The 16,162-nt window shown below is 44.1% G+C and overlaps 1 protein-coding gene and 1 long non-coding RNA gene across 4 annotated transcripts in view; one reads left to right on the forward strand and one right to left on the reverse strand.

The window, feature by feature from the left end:
* Positions 1-9,622, reverse strand: part of LOC125389705 (uncharacterized) — a 29,370-nt gene extending 19,748 nt beyond the window's left edge. Inside the window, exons 1-2 of the long non-coding RNA XR_007228519.3 lie at positions 9,260-9,622; positions 7,256-7,398 (exon numbers count right to left, since the gene is read on the reverse strand). This is a non-coding gene — a long non-coding RNA (uncharacterized LOC125389705). The remainder of the gene's footprint in view (positions 1-7,255; positions 7,399-9,259) is intronic.
* The window catches only part of Syt1 (synaptotagmin 1), a 508,800-nt gene that overhangs the window by 454,179 nt on the left and 38,459 nt on the right, over positions 1-16,162 (forward strand). The window lies entirely within an intron of this gene.

Here is a 16,162-nt window from a genome sequence, read left to right on the forward strand (position 1 = left end):
CACACACACGGCACATAAACAACATAAACACACACACATATATACACACAACATACAAACACACCCACACCCATGGCAGACACAACACTCACATACACACACATATATACTAGTATACAACACACACAGCACTCAGACCATTCTCCATCTCTTTTCTAGGAATATGTGATGATCTACTCCAACGGCTAATCTTGCAGTTTATATAAAGTTTATATAATGGTATCGCACTAACAACTCTGAACTCGAACTCGATATTCCTGTGTAGAAATAAAATCTAACTTTTTTTTTCCCAAAGTAAGTCGAACTTTGTGCATCTTATGGGTTAGACAGGGTTGTGCTCATGTTAGGTGTATACCCCTATGGCCATGACCACACTGAGGTATGGTTAAGGGAAAAGCTTTTATGGTAGGCATGAGAGAGAACAGCCTGAGGCATCTGACTGAACATGGCCAGCAGACTGGACTTGGCCATCGGAGGAGCAGGAACGGAGCAGACAGAGAAGAACAGAGAGAGGGAGGGCAGAGAGGTGGGGAGGAGAGAAGAGAGAATGATAAGCCAGTAGGGTTATAAGGAGAATGTGTAGCTGCAGCAAGAGAAGCCCCTGAGCTGGGAGAGTTAAGGGGAGGGGAGGGGAGAAGAGCAAGGATGCTAGCCTGGGCCCTGAAATGCATAGCAGGTACGTGTGGTACTGAGGGAGCCTGGAGACCAGCATGTGCCACGGCATGCTAACAGGCACCACAGAGAGCCATTTGTCCCTTTCACCTTTTGGAATTTGAGGAAATGGTGTTTCCTTTGGATTGGACACGAAAAACAATTAATAATAGATTACTGCTTACAGCTGAATGCTAACCTATTAATCACTAAGTAGGGAACGTTTTTAACTTACACATTACAAAAAGGGTAGTCCAGCAGGCGCGGATAGACTAGCCTGCAAAAAGTCCTTGGTACAACATAGGCCAGGCTCTTCTGAACCAAGGGAGAGATTTGCTCAAGTGTCCCTAGATGGATCTCATACTTTACAGAAGGGAGACAGAGGACCAGTGACACCGGGGACAAGGGACAAGGAAGGATCATGAGCAGATAAACATGAGAAAAATACAATGATGTAATGTATGAAATGTATGCCTTAATGAAACCCATTGTTTTATATTCCAAGTCAGTAAAAAAAAAATTACTACAACAAATGATTTTTGTAACAACATGGAAAAATAATTCTATAATTTATATAGATGGACTTCTAAGAATTAGCTTTACTGCAGGGCGGTGGTGGCGCACGCCTTTTAATTTCAGCACTTGGGAGTCGGAGGCAGGAGGATCTCTGTGAGTTTGGGTCAACCTGGTCTCCAAGAGCTAGTTCCAGGACAGGCTCAAAAGCTACAAAGAAACTCTGTCTTGAAAAACAAAAACAACAACAACAACAACAAAAAGGTTATGCTGAGTTCATACCAATTGCTATCTTATGTTTTGAGGGTTTTTTTTTAAAAAAAGATTTATCTATTATTTATACAGTGTTCTGCCTGCATGTATGCCTGCATGCCAAAAGAAGGCACCAGATCTCATTATAGGTGATTGAGTCTCCATGTGGTTGCTGGGAATTGAATTCAGGACCTCTGCAAGAGCAGCCAGTGCTCTTAACCTCTGAGCCATCTCTCCGGCCTGCTATCTTATGTTTATAATTGATTTGGCTCTTAAATAAGTACTGTCTTAAAAATAGTTTTTTGAGTTGTGCTTAGCTCTTAGCTTTCTACTATCTGCTGACGAGCTATTAATTTTCCTTGATGTCAGAAACCAAGCTTTTACATGTGGAACACGAATGTTAGTGCCTATTAAGGTGTGAAATAAGTTAATAAGGAAATAGTGAATAGCTATTGAGTGAAACACTGGGTAGACTATATATTTCTGCTTCAAACATCAATAATAGATTTTTAAAGTGTGATTAAGACTAGTTCTTTCAAATTAGCACAATTAAGTGTTATCAGAAAGAAACACATAGCAAAGCATTTACAAGTAAAATTTACTAGGTATCTTCAGAAGGATGGCATCTATATTGCTGGTTTTAACAGTAAAGCTTTCATGTGTGGAGTGGGTACGCTTTACAAATAGCCTGATTTACAGGGGAGAGAGAAGAAAGCTTATCATGGGGGCCAAAAAGCATTTTTTTTAAATCTAACGACAATTCCTTCAACACTTTTCTTCATGGCCCTTGTTGTTGGTTCTTCTCCCAACCACTCCTCCAGCTCCATATGACCATGCAAATAGCCAGTCCCATAGATCAGAGGCCGGCATGTAATCTCCAGACGCCATCTTTGCCTCCCTGCTTAATTAGCCAATGTTGACATCAGTACACGGTCCAGCATTACCGTGTTTGTTTTCCTTTGAAGCCTTGGAGCCTTAGAATTCTATTATTTCAGTGTCGTCTCTTTTCTGGGGGGAATGGAACAGGGCAGGGATGATGAGGAAGTATATTTATCTCTTCCTTGCTCAAGTCTTCAAGGTTTTGGTACACTTTATTCTTAAATGTGGATAATCGTATGACGTTGTACCAAATTGTGGCAATCTGAATTTTTCTCTTGCTTTTTAAAAAATTTTTCAGTCATTGTCTTCAGCAGACAATCTCAAAGAAAACATTGTGATAAAAGAGAAAGTTAAAGAATCAGAAGTTATATTTTTGTTATTTAGAAGTTATACTAAGTTTTAGTCCAAAGTGTTCAGATAGATTGCCAAAAGAACATATAAAAACTACATTGCCGGGCTGGAGAGATGGCTCAGAGGTTAAGAGCATTGCCTGCTCTTCCAAAGGTCCTAAGTTCAATTCCCAGCAACCACATGGTGGCTCACAACCATCTGTAGTGAGGTCTGGTGCCCTCTTCTGGCCTGCAGGCATACACATAGACATAATGTTGTATACATAATAAATAATAAATATTTTTTAAAAAACAACATTGCCCTTAACTAGGAACTATGTTCATAATTCTATACCTTTCCTAGTTCATTCCGTACCAGGAAAGAAAGTAGGCGACATAACATCCTATGCATACTCCAAGACATGCTTTACAAATCCAGAGTGAGTGAGTTAGGGTTTCTACTATTGCTGTGAAGAGACACCATGAGCTTGGCAACTCTTACAAAGAAAATTATTTAACTGGGGATGGCTTACAGTTCAGAGGATTTGGTCCTTATTATCAGGGCAGGACGCATAGTGGCATGCAGGCAAACTTGCTGCTAGAGAGGCGGCTCAAGGTTCTACATCAGGATCAGCAGACAGAAGGAAGAGACACTGACCCACTAGACTTGGCTTGGGCTTCTGGAACGTCAAAACCAACCCTCAACCCCCAGTGACACACTTTCTCCAACAAAGCCACACCTACACCTCCTACTAGTGCCCTTCCCTATGGGTCTGTGGGGGCCATTTTTATACAAACCACACACAAAGTTTGAGGATAAACATATTAGATAGTTTTCCATTTTTCAGAAAAGAAGCAGGGATTATGACTCTTTGCAAGAAAGTAGAGTTCCTGAAATCAGAGCTACAGAATCTGTGGCCATTCTAGTCACTATTGTTCTTTTAAAAATATATGATGTTGGGATGCCCCGGGCGGCATGCGAGCCAGGCAGAGGCTGCCGCCGCCAAAGCAGTGCAGGGTCCCCGGGCGAGCGGCAGAGTCAGGCAGCTGGATGTGGTGGACAGGCGGAGTAAATGGACATAAGCCTATACATAAAGCTAGACATTTATTACTTAAAGAAAGGGAGACATAGACAAACATAGAGAGAGACAGAAAGCACATGAGCACACAGCAAGAGACAGACAGGAAAGGGAAGCCAAGATGGCAACGAGGTCAGAAGTGGCTGGAAGTGGGCGTGGTTAGCTCTTAAAGGCATCGCAAAGGAATAACAGTCACTTCTGGCCAAACAGCCTTAGTTCCAGGTAACCTTGTCGTCAAACAGAACACAGTAGCTGAAACGACACAGCTTCTGACAGCCACTTGACAGCCAGGGACATCGCTGAGAGGCAAGCCTGACTGTTCACTTCCAAGCCAACTGCTGTCTTATGCAAGTGCCATGTTCCCTAGGGTGTCTGTAGTACATTTGATTCCCATGAGATCCATGTATAAACTTGAAATAATCAAGGCAAAAAAAAAAACTTATCTTTTCATTCATCCCATTAAATGATAACCACAATAACTTTTAGACTCAAATAGTCAGTCCTGGCTAGACGTGGAGACTGGACAGGGTCAGCGCTTTTGAAGCATGCATCCTGCATCTCCAGACGAACGCTTGCAAGCAAGGAAATTTTGCATCTGTATGATAAGCAATGAAAGCAGTTTTCTTGCCATTTTCCCCTAAGCTGTTTACATATATAGTTTATATTGGGGTTGGTGTCAAAAGTTGTCTAGGAATGGCATAAGTTATCCAAGAGGATCGCACAGATTGTATGCAAATATCAGAGCATATTATATAGAGAATCTGAACATCTATAGATATTTACCAGTGAGGATAGCCATGGAACCAATCCCCCATGGATATAAAAGGTGATTCTCCTTGCAGCTAGACACATGTCACTGAGGTACTACGTCATCTGGGGACTGTCTATCAATGTAGCCTTGAATACACTATATCGTTAAGCCAATAGAATACTGGTGACCAAATTGGATATATATATTAGAATGTGTGTGTGTGTGTGTGTGTGTGTGTGTGTGTGTATTAGGTGAGTGCACTTCCATATATACCAAGTGAGAATGGGGCATAATGTTCCCATCATGCTCAGCATTCCTGAAGTTAGTAATGTGCGCCCCCCCTCCATAGCAGCAATAGTAAAGCTGAGGTTTACCTCTTCTACTCTTGAGTAAATATCTTCTCAAATCCTTTTGTTGGTCAGTAGCTCATTACCAGTTACCTTGCCAATAGGTGATTTCCATATGAAAGAAAGCCATTTAAAAAGCTAATGTTTATGACGGAACTTCTTAGGCAGAAGGACATTACAAAGGCATCTCTCCCTGGCTGTGTTGGTGGGACAGGCCATAGCCTACTCCAGCACTGTTAGAGCCTCAAACCTTCCTCCAACCTTCTGCCAGCAGAGCTGAGTCAGTCAAGACTGCACCCACTCACAATCGAGGGCAACAGTTTCTCCTACACCTTTCCATCAATGGACGCAGAACCCTCCCAGGACATCTTGCCGAAGTCCCGGCTACTTTCTACAGCTGCTGTAACCAACTCGGTCAGCAGGTGCTGCCGCGTAAACATGCTCCATCTTCCCCATCTCTACTCAAGTTCAAGCTTTGAACTACAAGAAGAAAAAAAAAAAATCTGAGTTGCGAAACTGATTTAAAAAAAAAAAAACTTTTTCAGAATAGATATGGAGAATTGATTGATTCTGAGGAGGTCTGATTTCGGTTCTTCGGTGCACCAGAAAAACGCGCCCTCAAAGACAGACACCCAAAGAACGCAAGAACGAAACTCCCACAGGTGTTTCCTCTGTGGTGCAAATTTAAGCAACCCCCTAAGTTCAATCACAACAACACCAGAGGCCAGGAAAATGCCGCAGCAAAGCTCTGTAAAGCCGGCAACTCCCCTGCAGCTGGTTTGACGTAGAGATCTCTGGGAAAGCTCCTTAAATCCTGGCTTGTGAGGGAGGGCTTCGGGAGAGTCAAAATGAAGACAGCAAGACACCATAGCCATCCAGACTGACATCTGGAAAGAGCTCGAGTCGTCAGAACACACCCGGTAAAAGCCACGTGACTCCCAGGAAGTTAGGAATCTGAATTAATGCTCTAGTTAAACCCCCCACTCTGGATCAACAGCTGCATACTTGAGACACAAACGGACAAACAGCCCGACTTTAAAAATAAAATCAATTTAAGGCATAGCCCCAGTGACACAGAGCCTGTCGGCTGTTCTCGAGGAGAGCGTGCAGTCCTCACATGCCACAAATAGCCAACATATTTGAAGGCACAGTTATGAAGTCACTAAATAATGTTTGTAGGAGAAAAGATAGCATTTTGGGGCTACTTTTCCCAATACTTTTATTTTCAGGAAGGAGGGTGGACATCAGAAAACTTAATACTTCAACCAAGACCTGAACTTAAATATTTATGAGCTGGGAGTCTCCAAAGAAACCAAACCAACAGAATGCTTTGTCAAAAGAGAGAGAGTATAGAGGGCAGAATTTACCTTAAGGAGTTGGACCTTTTAGCTATGGTGGCTGGCAAGCCCAAAATTTACAGAGCACTCTCAGCACCATTGGAGACCCAGAGAGAGTCCAGGTTCAGCTGGAAGGCAGTCTGCTAGCAGGACAGAAGTTAACCTTAAAGCCTTAAACTGATTGGATGAAGCCCATCTATTGCCTTCGTTTTAACTAGTCACATCTTTAGAGACTCCATCTCCAAAAATAGTCACATTCTAGAGTGTTAGAGGTTAAAGTTTCAACATACAGATGGGAGAAGGTGCAAAATCCAACCCTAAAATATCTTAATGGGTTTTGTTATGGTAGGAAGGGAGGGAGGGATGAAGAGACAGAGGGATACAAGAGGTGAGAAAGGAAAGGAATAAGAGAGGAGAGGAAGGAGGAGATGGGAGAGATTGGGAAATATACTAACTTCTCAGGGCAGAGAGTCTGAAAAATGTAGTGGCCCAGCACTGAGAACAGAATTACCTGAGAAGCAATAGAAACGCGATTTCTCGGCTCCCACCCCCTTTCACGGTGAACCTTTAGGTGAGGCCGAGCAATCTAGCTAAGAAACCCTTCCTGTGATCCCACTAAAGGCTGGAGTGGGAGAGCAACCCTCTCAACAGCTGCTGTTTTACAAAGAAGGGTGCCCCCTGAGAGAATTTCCAACGAGCTTGTGTAAACGTTGTTTAAACCATGCATTCTCACGAACCGTGCTATGCTGAGTCATGTTTTCTAAATCAGCCTCTCGTCCATTTTCCCCATGAAGTAGAAATTAAGCCACATTTCCAAGGATAGGCATTGTAACAGTGTCGCTAAGGCACTTGGCACCTGATACAGAGGGCACCGGGTAAAAGAACGATGGGTATCCAGGAGAACTAATTTATTGAATACCAGAACAGATTGGTTGCTGTCTGTCTGCTTGGAGGCCTCAATTAACTTATACAACCCCCATGAACGAGAAAACTAAATTCTAAAGGTTGAACTTAGTAAAATTCATTCTACTCTCTTTAAAAATAAAACACCTACACATAGAACTTCTGAGTGGCCTCCTTTGAGCAAGAGTCCATTTTATCCCATGCCTCCAAATACCTGATTTCTCCTTCCAGCGTTAGTCTCTATAAGCAGCCAACACACAAGCCAGTCCCAATCCCTCATGTTTGGGAATCTCCAGTATGAGAAGCAAGAACGTCTCATTTGCCGTGAGCATTTCCAAGTCAAGCAGATGGTCAGATCTGCAAACAAGGGGCACAGTCAACTTAACTAAGGATTTAAGGAATTCAGCATCGTTTGAAGCACAGATGCTATCTGGTGATTCAGGTTCATGCCACTAAACATGGGTGGCTCAGGTACATGTCACCAAACATGGAGCGTATGTCAAGGAAGCTGGAGGAACTTGTCCCGCTCAGTTATGAACACAGAAGATAGAAGATGATACTGAATAACGTACCTGGAGCTATCACGCATCATCACTTACGTAAATTATGTATAAAGAGCTTTCCAGTGGTCCGGGATAAGAGATTATTTGTGGAGCCTAGTTTTTATATGAGTAATCAAGAGGAAGATTGTCAGCAAGCCCTTTGCAATGGCCTTGAACCTATGCCGTCTCTATGGCACTCTGTCGCAGAATGACAAGTGGGAGACAAATACATTTGGGCAGCCCTGATGGAAATGAAACTCTGGAAGGGCTTGCCAGTAGCACTGTTTAACTGGGTCCAGATACAATAGAGAGCATTCTCGTACTGAGCAATTATACCAGCAGGCCATCAATTGAAAAGCTGATGTTTGTTGATTGCCACATGAACAAGAGTGGCCCCATTCTTGGAAGCTGCGCTCTGTCATTTTTAAATAAAGGGACTGTTGGTCGCAAGTTTCCTATGGAATTGAAGGCATTTGGTGTGAGTGTTTTCCTTCCTGACCAAATAAAATCTACCAAAACTCTACAGGCTCTTCTTATATGAGGAAAACAAGGCAGTATTTTTTTTTCCAAAATCACGAGCTTTCACAAAATCCAAACTATTTTCTTACCATAAGAATTTTTAATTCCTGAACTGCCAAGTTATGACGAATACATATTCCACAGGATGCTTGCATTCTTCAGTGGGCAACTTTTTTTTATCAGACCCATAGTTTATTAAATATCCGTTCACTTAACTAAAATAATATAAGGTCTGGATATATCCATCCATGGAGAATACAAGACAGAGTCATTAAAGTCATATCATATCACCTCTTCTATCTCCAGCATGAAGCAGGAATTTGCCAGACTTCTAGCCCCACAGAGATTCCTGGCCACCCCAAATTGAGGGTAAAATGCATGGATTTGAGTTAAGAACACAAAGAGTTGCAGGTCACTCAGAATCCAACCCTGAAGCCTGGTCCAGCCCCCACCCTCCAGCTCTGGGGTGTGTAGCTCTGTCTAGAGAACACTGGATTCCTTCCTTCAGTGTTACTGCGCAGGTCCTGATTTCCACCTTGTCCTGTTCATTCTCTGGAGCATCCAAAGACATTAGCCATTTGTGGTCGACTTGGCACCAGTAGGAATAAGACAGAACTTGCATCTGAAGGGTTTGCCCAGGACCACGGGATAAAGAGAGAACCCATTCTGGTGCTGGGGTTACTTCGCATTTCTCCATCCCTTGTCCCCATGATGGAAGAAACAGATGTTGACAAGGCTCACTGGCCGGTTACAGCTCACAAATCTGGATTCATCTATTTCATGCCTTTGCATTGGCTTCAGAGGCAGACTCTTACTTCAAACCTCAGTTCTCTCTGCCCTCTTCTGGAAGATGCTTGCCGCAGATCCTGCCTTCCTCTCTGAGGCGAAAGTGGGCTAACTTCGAAAGTGCTTGAAAGCAGCCTGCACGTGAAGCCTCGTGTTGAATATTGTTAGTTCTGTGCCTCTGCCAGGTATTATAGTGCAGATGCAAATGAATGCAAATTATTGTGGGAGTCCTAAGGACCTAGAGGAGCAGTTCTTGACCTGTGGGTCACAACCCCTTGGAGTCAAATGACCCTTTCACAGGAGTTGCCTGAGGCCTTAGAAAACACCGATATATACATTCCCACACATGACAGTTGCAAGATTACACTCACCGGGTAGCAACAAAAACAGTAAAACAGTTATATGGCTGGGGTCTCCACAATGTTGAGAGATGTGTATGCAAAGGATCTCGGCCTTAGGGAGGCTGAGAACCACTGCTCTGGAGGGATGAATTTCTGGCCCTGAGCCTCGGTTTCCTCAGCTGCTAAGAGGCTGATAATACCTCCTTCATAGGGAGAGAGTGGCTACACCCAGATGACCAGAAGAGGGGCTTTCCACAGGCCCTGACAAGCAGTCAGGTGATTTGTATTCTGTAACTTCTCCGTGAGTCACTGTTTTTCTCTAGACTTATCTCCGGAATTCCCCTGGAGGCCATTCGGACTTGTGGCTCATTATTTTCTGTGTACTTCCCCCCCACACCCTTAACACAGAGTGAAACAAAATTAAATTTAGCGTCATGCGCTATCTTGAGAGGAAAATGGGTTCATAAGAAAAGCCTTTTACGGTTCTGAGAAGATGTCACCAAACACAGAGGGGGTTCGATGGTGGAAGAGGTAGAACATAGCCACCCGCTGTGGCTCGTCAGCACCAAGTGGCAGTGTCCCAGTCCCCAATCCAGTCTTGTGACCTGGGAGACGTGAGAGCAGAGGGTGGCTTGAGTGTTCCCCTGCAGATCCTCGTTTGACATATCGTCAAGATGGTTCCACACTTATCCTCTCAGAAATAAAAGCACTAGCTGGGAGAGATTCTGCCTTCTTTGTCGGCCACGGCCTTCCGGTGTGTGAGCCTCGTGTGAGGTGGTTCCCCTCTATGGACAGCATTGAACTGTTTTTGCCAAGGTATATCCAAAGCTCCTCCTATGACTCATCCTGAAGTGAGGAAAAGATCTGACTTTCTCTGATAACTTCTCTCAGAGTGGAAATGGTTGCTCTTGTTACACATACTCAGAGCGGACACACGGCATGCTCGCCTTTCCCTTCTCTGGCCATGTAACTTACGACTTAGTTGTGACCTCCTGTTGCAGGCCCCTCCTCCTACAAACAGTAATGCCACTGCCTCAGTCCAGCTCACGCTCTTCTCACAGTGACTTCCCAGATTGGGTAGGGAACCTCTACTAAACGGAGAATATTCTTCTCAGCTGAAACCCTTTGAGCCTGGCCAAGGACACTTGAATTCAAAGCCGATTGTGTAGGACAGTTCAAGGTGAGCCTTTCTGGACAGGAGGTGGCAGTAGCAGCCAAGGATTGAGCACCCTTCCTCAGCCCCACTGACGGGAGGTGCTTGCCATCCACGGTCAATTCTGGGCTGCGGTTTGCCGTTCAAAAGCCAACATGTATAACATGCCTGAGGTCGCCTGTCCTCAATGAGCAACTATGGAAAACCCCCAAGGGGCACAGATTAAAAGCTGAGCAAGCAAATGAATGAGCTGAGGTTAGTATGAGGTAAGGATGCCGCTACCAAGTCCTCTCTGAAGAGGAAAAGAGCCCTCAGGGGCAACAACAGACTCAACCACAGGAGGGCAGGCATGGACGGGTTGACTAGAAAGAACAAGGACTCCAGAGCCAGCCACACCCTCACTGACCCTTATCCAGGAGACCCAGCCAAGCCCTCCTATAGTTTACGGGATAGTGAATCTTGTCATAAACCCAACACAGGGTCCAAACATACCTGGTTTGAGATCACCTGTTGAATTTTACCCTGCCTCTCAAATTTAGTACCCCTTTTTTCCTCTGTTAGAAGGCCAGAAGCAGTTGAAGCATGGATCTATTACTTCTCTGATAATTATAATTTCCCAGAGAGTTAAGGCACACAAATTACTTCGTAATAGGTTTAAATTTTTTGCTGTGTCTTTAGTCTACAATTATGCACTTAGCCGCACCCCTGTCGTCCGTTGTCGTGATTTACGAAGCCTCCGCTCTCTGATCTCATTTCTCACCTCTGCCTCCTTTAAAACTTACAGAATGTGGGCTGCAAGGTCAAACTTCTCACTACGGCAGCATCGCATTCTCAGGTGTAATCATTACAGTCTTAATAAGGCGGGCAGTTAGCTCCACAACAGTCCACTTTATCTGCCGGACAATTGCTCAGCCTTCACTATAGAACCCCCATTCTATGCCTTACTCCGAGTCCAGAGTTGCTATGTTCAAACGTCTATTGATTTGGCACGTGTATTAATTAAAAACTTCTTTCCCACCAAGTCTATGATAGATCAACTGCCATACATGAAAGGGGAAGCTGTAATTAATCTTTCCCAATTTCACTTGTAGCAAAAACAATGTAACCAGAAAGTTTCCTGGTAAGTGCCAACTGCTGGACAGTTACCACACAACCTTTTCAAACCTTCAGAAGAATAGAATATAGCTCAGTGGTAGAGTGCTTGCTTAGGAGGTATGAGGCCTGGGTTCTATGCTTAGCACTGAAAAAAAAAAGTCTCAAGTTTATTTATTACAGAATTAGTTTGGTATCAAGGTAGATTTATAAGGCCTGTAACCACACAGAAACATTTATGTTCTTAATAAAGCAAAGGTAAATAATTTTGTCTTGGTCTACTTTTAACCCAGAGTGAATTGAATCCACAGTAAAATTGGTCATACCTAAATTCTTATGCCTGAATGGCAAAGAGGTATAGAAACTTCCAGAGTAATTTTAGAGTGGGCTACCTAACAAGACCACAAGCTAAAGCCAAGGCTCAGTTTTACTGTTTTTCTTGCTGCCTTGATCATTTTTCTGGACTCATTTGGCTTGAAGGCATAGACATTCCCTGTTGATTATCTCGACTCAGTCCTGGCTGTCTGCTCCGCATTTTCATTCCTAATATGGTAGCAGGAGAGGGTTTGTAGGAGTTCCAGCAAGTTTCTCTGGGCTTGTGGAATGCGGGGAGGAAAGAATCCTACAGAGATTAAAAAAAAAAAAAAAAAAAAAAAAAAAAAAAAAAAAAGATAAAAAAAAAACACGAGCATTTACATTGAGAAAGAAAAGCAAACTAAAATGAGGGGTGGCTCTGTTAAAACTTTTCTCTGGTTCCTTACTCTGGACACTTCCATCTCTACTCATCTCTGGGGGGGAGGGGGGGGCGTGGGAGGTATTACCACTGCTCTTTGATTGCCTGTCATGTGATGAGCGCTGAAAACATCGTATGTGTCCTGCCGAAGGAATTCTCACGAAAGGAAGGGCTCACTGTCATCAAAGCTGAGATGCTCAAAGTCTCCTCGCACCCCGTGCAGCTAATTAGCCACATAACGATGACATCTCAGAGATTAAGTCCCACGCCCCGAAAGGCAGCAATAATAGATCATGCCGTCTCCTGACAGCGTACAAATTATACTGTTTGTCTTCACTCTGGGGCTGTGTGAGCCGAGGTTAAAGAAAAGACTCTGCTGCCTGTCCTGGTATTGACTGTTCTACAGTTCAATACAGTTTCTCTTTCCCTCAAGGTCATAAAAATTAGTTCAAAGAAACACTCGTTTGATTAAAAAAAAAAATTCTTTAAGCAATACATTCCAGGCGAAGAATTTTCATTTAGCAATGAGTCCTTTGTCCTTAAATGTATTTACTGAGTGCCTCCACACTTTGAAAGGACATGTTTGCATTGATGTAAAAATAAGTTATTTTCAATGCCATTCATATTCATTTGATGGGTTACTTTTTATAGAATTAAGAATTACAGGACTAGGAAGTAGCTTGATGGTAAAAAAAAAAAATTGCTGAACTATAGGACTAGGAGCCAGGCAGTGGTGGCGCAAGCCTTTAATCCCAGCACTCGGCAGGCAGAGGCAGGTGGATCTCTGTGCGTTGGAGGCCAGCCTGGTCTACAAGAGCTAGTTTCAGCTCAGGACAGGCTCAAAAGCTACAGAGAAACTCTTTTGGGGGGTGGGGGACGACTATAGGACTAGATTCAGAGTCCAGCACAGACACTTACTTGTAAACTTGACACAAGCTAGTGTCACCTGGAAGGCGGGACTTAATTGATAAAATGCTTTCATCAGATTGGCCAGAGGGACTGGCTATCATTGTAGCATTTTCTTGATTGCTGATTAGTGTGTATGTCGTGTCTTAGGGTTTCCATTGCTGTGAAGAGACATCATGATCATGAAAACTCTATTTATTTATTTATTTTTGGTTTTTCAAGACAGGTTCTCTATGTGTTACAGCTCTGGCTGTCCTGAAACCCTGGAACTCACTTTGTAGACCAGGCTGGCCTAGAACTCACAGAGATCCCCACCCTCTGCCTCCTGAGTGTTGGGATTAAAGGTGTGTGCCACGACTGTCTGGCTAACAGGGCAACTCTTATAAAGGAAAGCATTTAATTGCGGTGGCTTGCTTACAGTTCAGAGGTTTAGCCCGTTATCATTATCGCGGGAAGCAAGGCAGCATGCCTCAGATATGGTGCTGGAGAAAGACCTGAGAGCTCTTACATCTTGACTCACAGACAACAGGAAGTGGTCTCAATGGGCGTGGCTTGAGCATATACGAGACCTCAAAGCCAGCCTCCACAGTAACACACTTCCTCCAATAAGACCAAACCTACTCCAACAAGGCCACACCTCCTTACAGGGCCACGCCCTCTGGGGGGAGGGCCAAGCCCACTGTAGACTATCATTCCTATGCAGGTGGGCCTGCATTGAATTAAAAAGGTGATTTAAACAGAAAGGTGAGCTGGGATCAAGACCGGAAGTAGCATTCTCAAGGTCTCTGCCTCAGACACATTTTCAGCAATGGTTTGGACTGCTTTATATGGTTTCATATGATCATTCCATAATATACTTCAGCTGGTCCCCCGCTGAGGAACACTTTTTCTACATTACAAATCAGAGCTCAGTTTGATCATCTTTTTCGCTTTAACTTTGGTCAGTTCCTCCGTTACCTTCCTTAGAAAGTAGTTCTCTGATCAAGAAATTGTGTGCATGCGCGTGTGCATGCGCGTGTGCATGTGTGTGTATGTGCGTGTGCGCGCATGTGTGCGTGTGCGTGTGCGTGTGTGTGTGTGTGTGTGTGTACTTGTGGCAGGGCCTCCCTGTGTAACCCAGGCTGGCCTGAAACTCACTATACAGCCCTGTCCGGACTCAAGCTGAACTTTCTAAAACCTAGGCTTCCCAAGCACAGGGACTTCACACCTGCCTAGCAAGATGTGTGCCTTAGCTCTCAAATGTCACACTCTCCCCGTGAAAGGTAGCAATTTGTTTTGTGTCTCTCCCACCTGAGTCTACAACTCTACACAATCTGGGTGGCAATGAGCGCTGTGTGACGTTTTAAAACCTTTGCCAGTTTGATAGACCAGTGTGTGAATCTCATTTTTAGTATGTTTCTGATCACTGCCGAGTTAGGGCATTGCCCCTGCCTTTGAAGTTAGCCTCCTTTATCAAGGTAAAAAGATGGACTGGGAGAAAAAGGGGCTACGGGCTCAAACTCGGAAAAATTAGCGCAAGACTGAAAGGGACCAATTTCTGCCTCTCAAGATAAGCTGCGATGTGAACATGTGAATACCAGCATAAAGGAGAGGTGTCCTTCACTATGAGGCGGTCAAGAAATGTCCTACTTGACCACTTCATAAAAGGCAGCTCAACATTTTACTCCTTACATTTTTAAACCGCCCCCACAATCTTGGCTCACTCTGTTGAGCTTGGAAGGGCCCTGGCTGTGCATGATTTATGGAGTTTCTCCCGGCACAGGTAAATCCCTTGAGACAACCGCCAACCCCTCATCTCCTCAGAGCGGCACGTCACAATATTCCAATAGGTTCAACTTTAATCCACTTAGTGAGTAAACCGCCCTCTCTTCCTATTGAACTGCGTTCGTGCCTAATGGGTTATTTCCCCCTCCAGATGTATAAGAGCGCCAAACAACCCTGTGCCTTTAACTAGCTGGTAATGTGTCATGTTTCACTACATTTGAAACCGAGGTGACGTGCATTAAGTAGCCAGATCACAACATGTCAGTCAAGCGGCTGCTTGTATCCTCTCCTAACGTCTGCTAGGTAGAGAATTTCAAGTACCTACATGTTCCGTAAAGGAGACTGATGTATTTTCCTGCTTCTATGGTACATAAATTACTCGACAGTAGTTAATTCGTTCCAGCTTTTAAATTATTTTCTCATACCCAAGAGCTAAGTAGTAAATCAAGATGTAATCTAAGCCATAGTTTGAGTACTATAGGATAATGCCCAATTAGATTTTAAGGGCAAAAATGCAGGTAATTACAGACCGCCCTGAATGCACACACAAGACTAGCAAAAGCAAAATAAATATCATCTTCTACTTGAAAATACAAAAATTAAATATTGAGCCACATTACTCTTTTCTTCTGTAAATCAAATAAATCTTTTCCATACACGTAAGGAAGACAAATACGCATTTTTGTTTATAACGTGGGCTAGAATGTTTACAGTGACTCACGGTACACCCCACCAAAAATCCAGCAGGGAAGAATACGGGATAATCCCAGAGGTCTGTGCGGTGTCTCTGGCATCTGCCCCTCCTCCAAATGTCCTGCTGGAGTCTATTTTACTTCTCTATGGGAGAAGCTACTTAGAGTCAAACACCATTAAATCAAAATGCAAAGGAAGGAGAAAACGAATGTGGCTAATTGCATTCTGAGCCACGGTTGGTACCAATTGTTGTGGTAGAAAAAGGCCTGAGCCTACCAGGAAGGCAGGTACTAAGTGTGGGGGTGCGTGAGGAAGTGACAGCAAGTGGACACTGGGGGTGTGGGTGTGGGTAGGAGTGTGTGGCTGTGGGGGAGGGTGGCTCTGTGGGCATGTGGATGTGTGTCTGTGGGGGTGTATGTGGAGGGGGGTGTGAGGTGATGGGGTGTGAGGTGACTGTGGGTGTGGCTGTGTGGCTGTGGGGGTGTATGAGTGTGGGGGGTGTGGCTGTGTGGGTGTTAGGGGTGTGGGGTGATAGGGTGACTGTGGGTATGGCTGTGTGTACATGGGTGTGGCTGTGTGTATGTGGGTGTGG

This window comes from Myodes glareolus, chromosome 26 (assembly GCF_982192425.1).
Source record: "Myodes glareolus chromosome 26, mMyoGla1.1, whole genome shotgun sequence".
NCBI classification, from domain to species: domain Eukaryota; kingdom Metazoa; phylum Chordata; class Mammalia; order Rodentia; family Cricetidae; genus Myodes; species Myodes glareolus.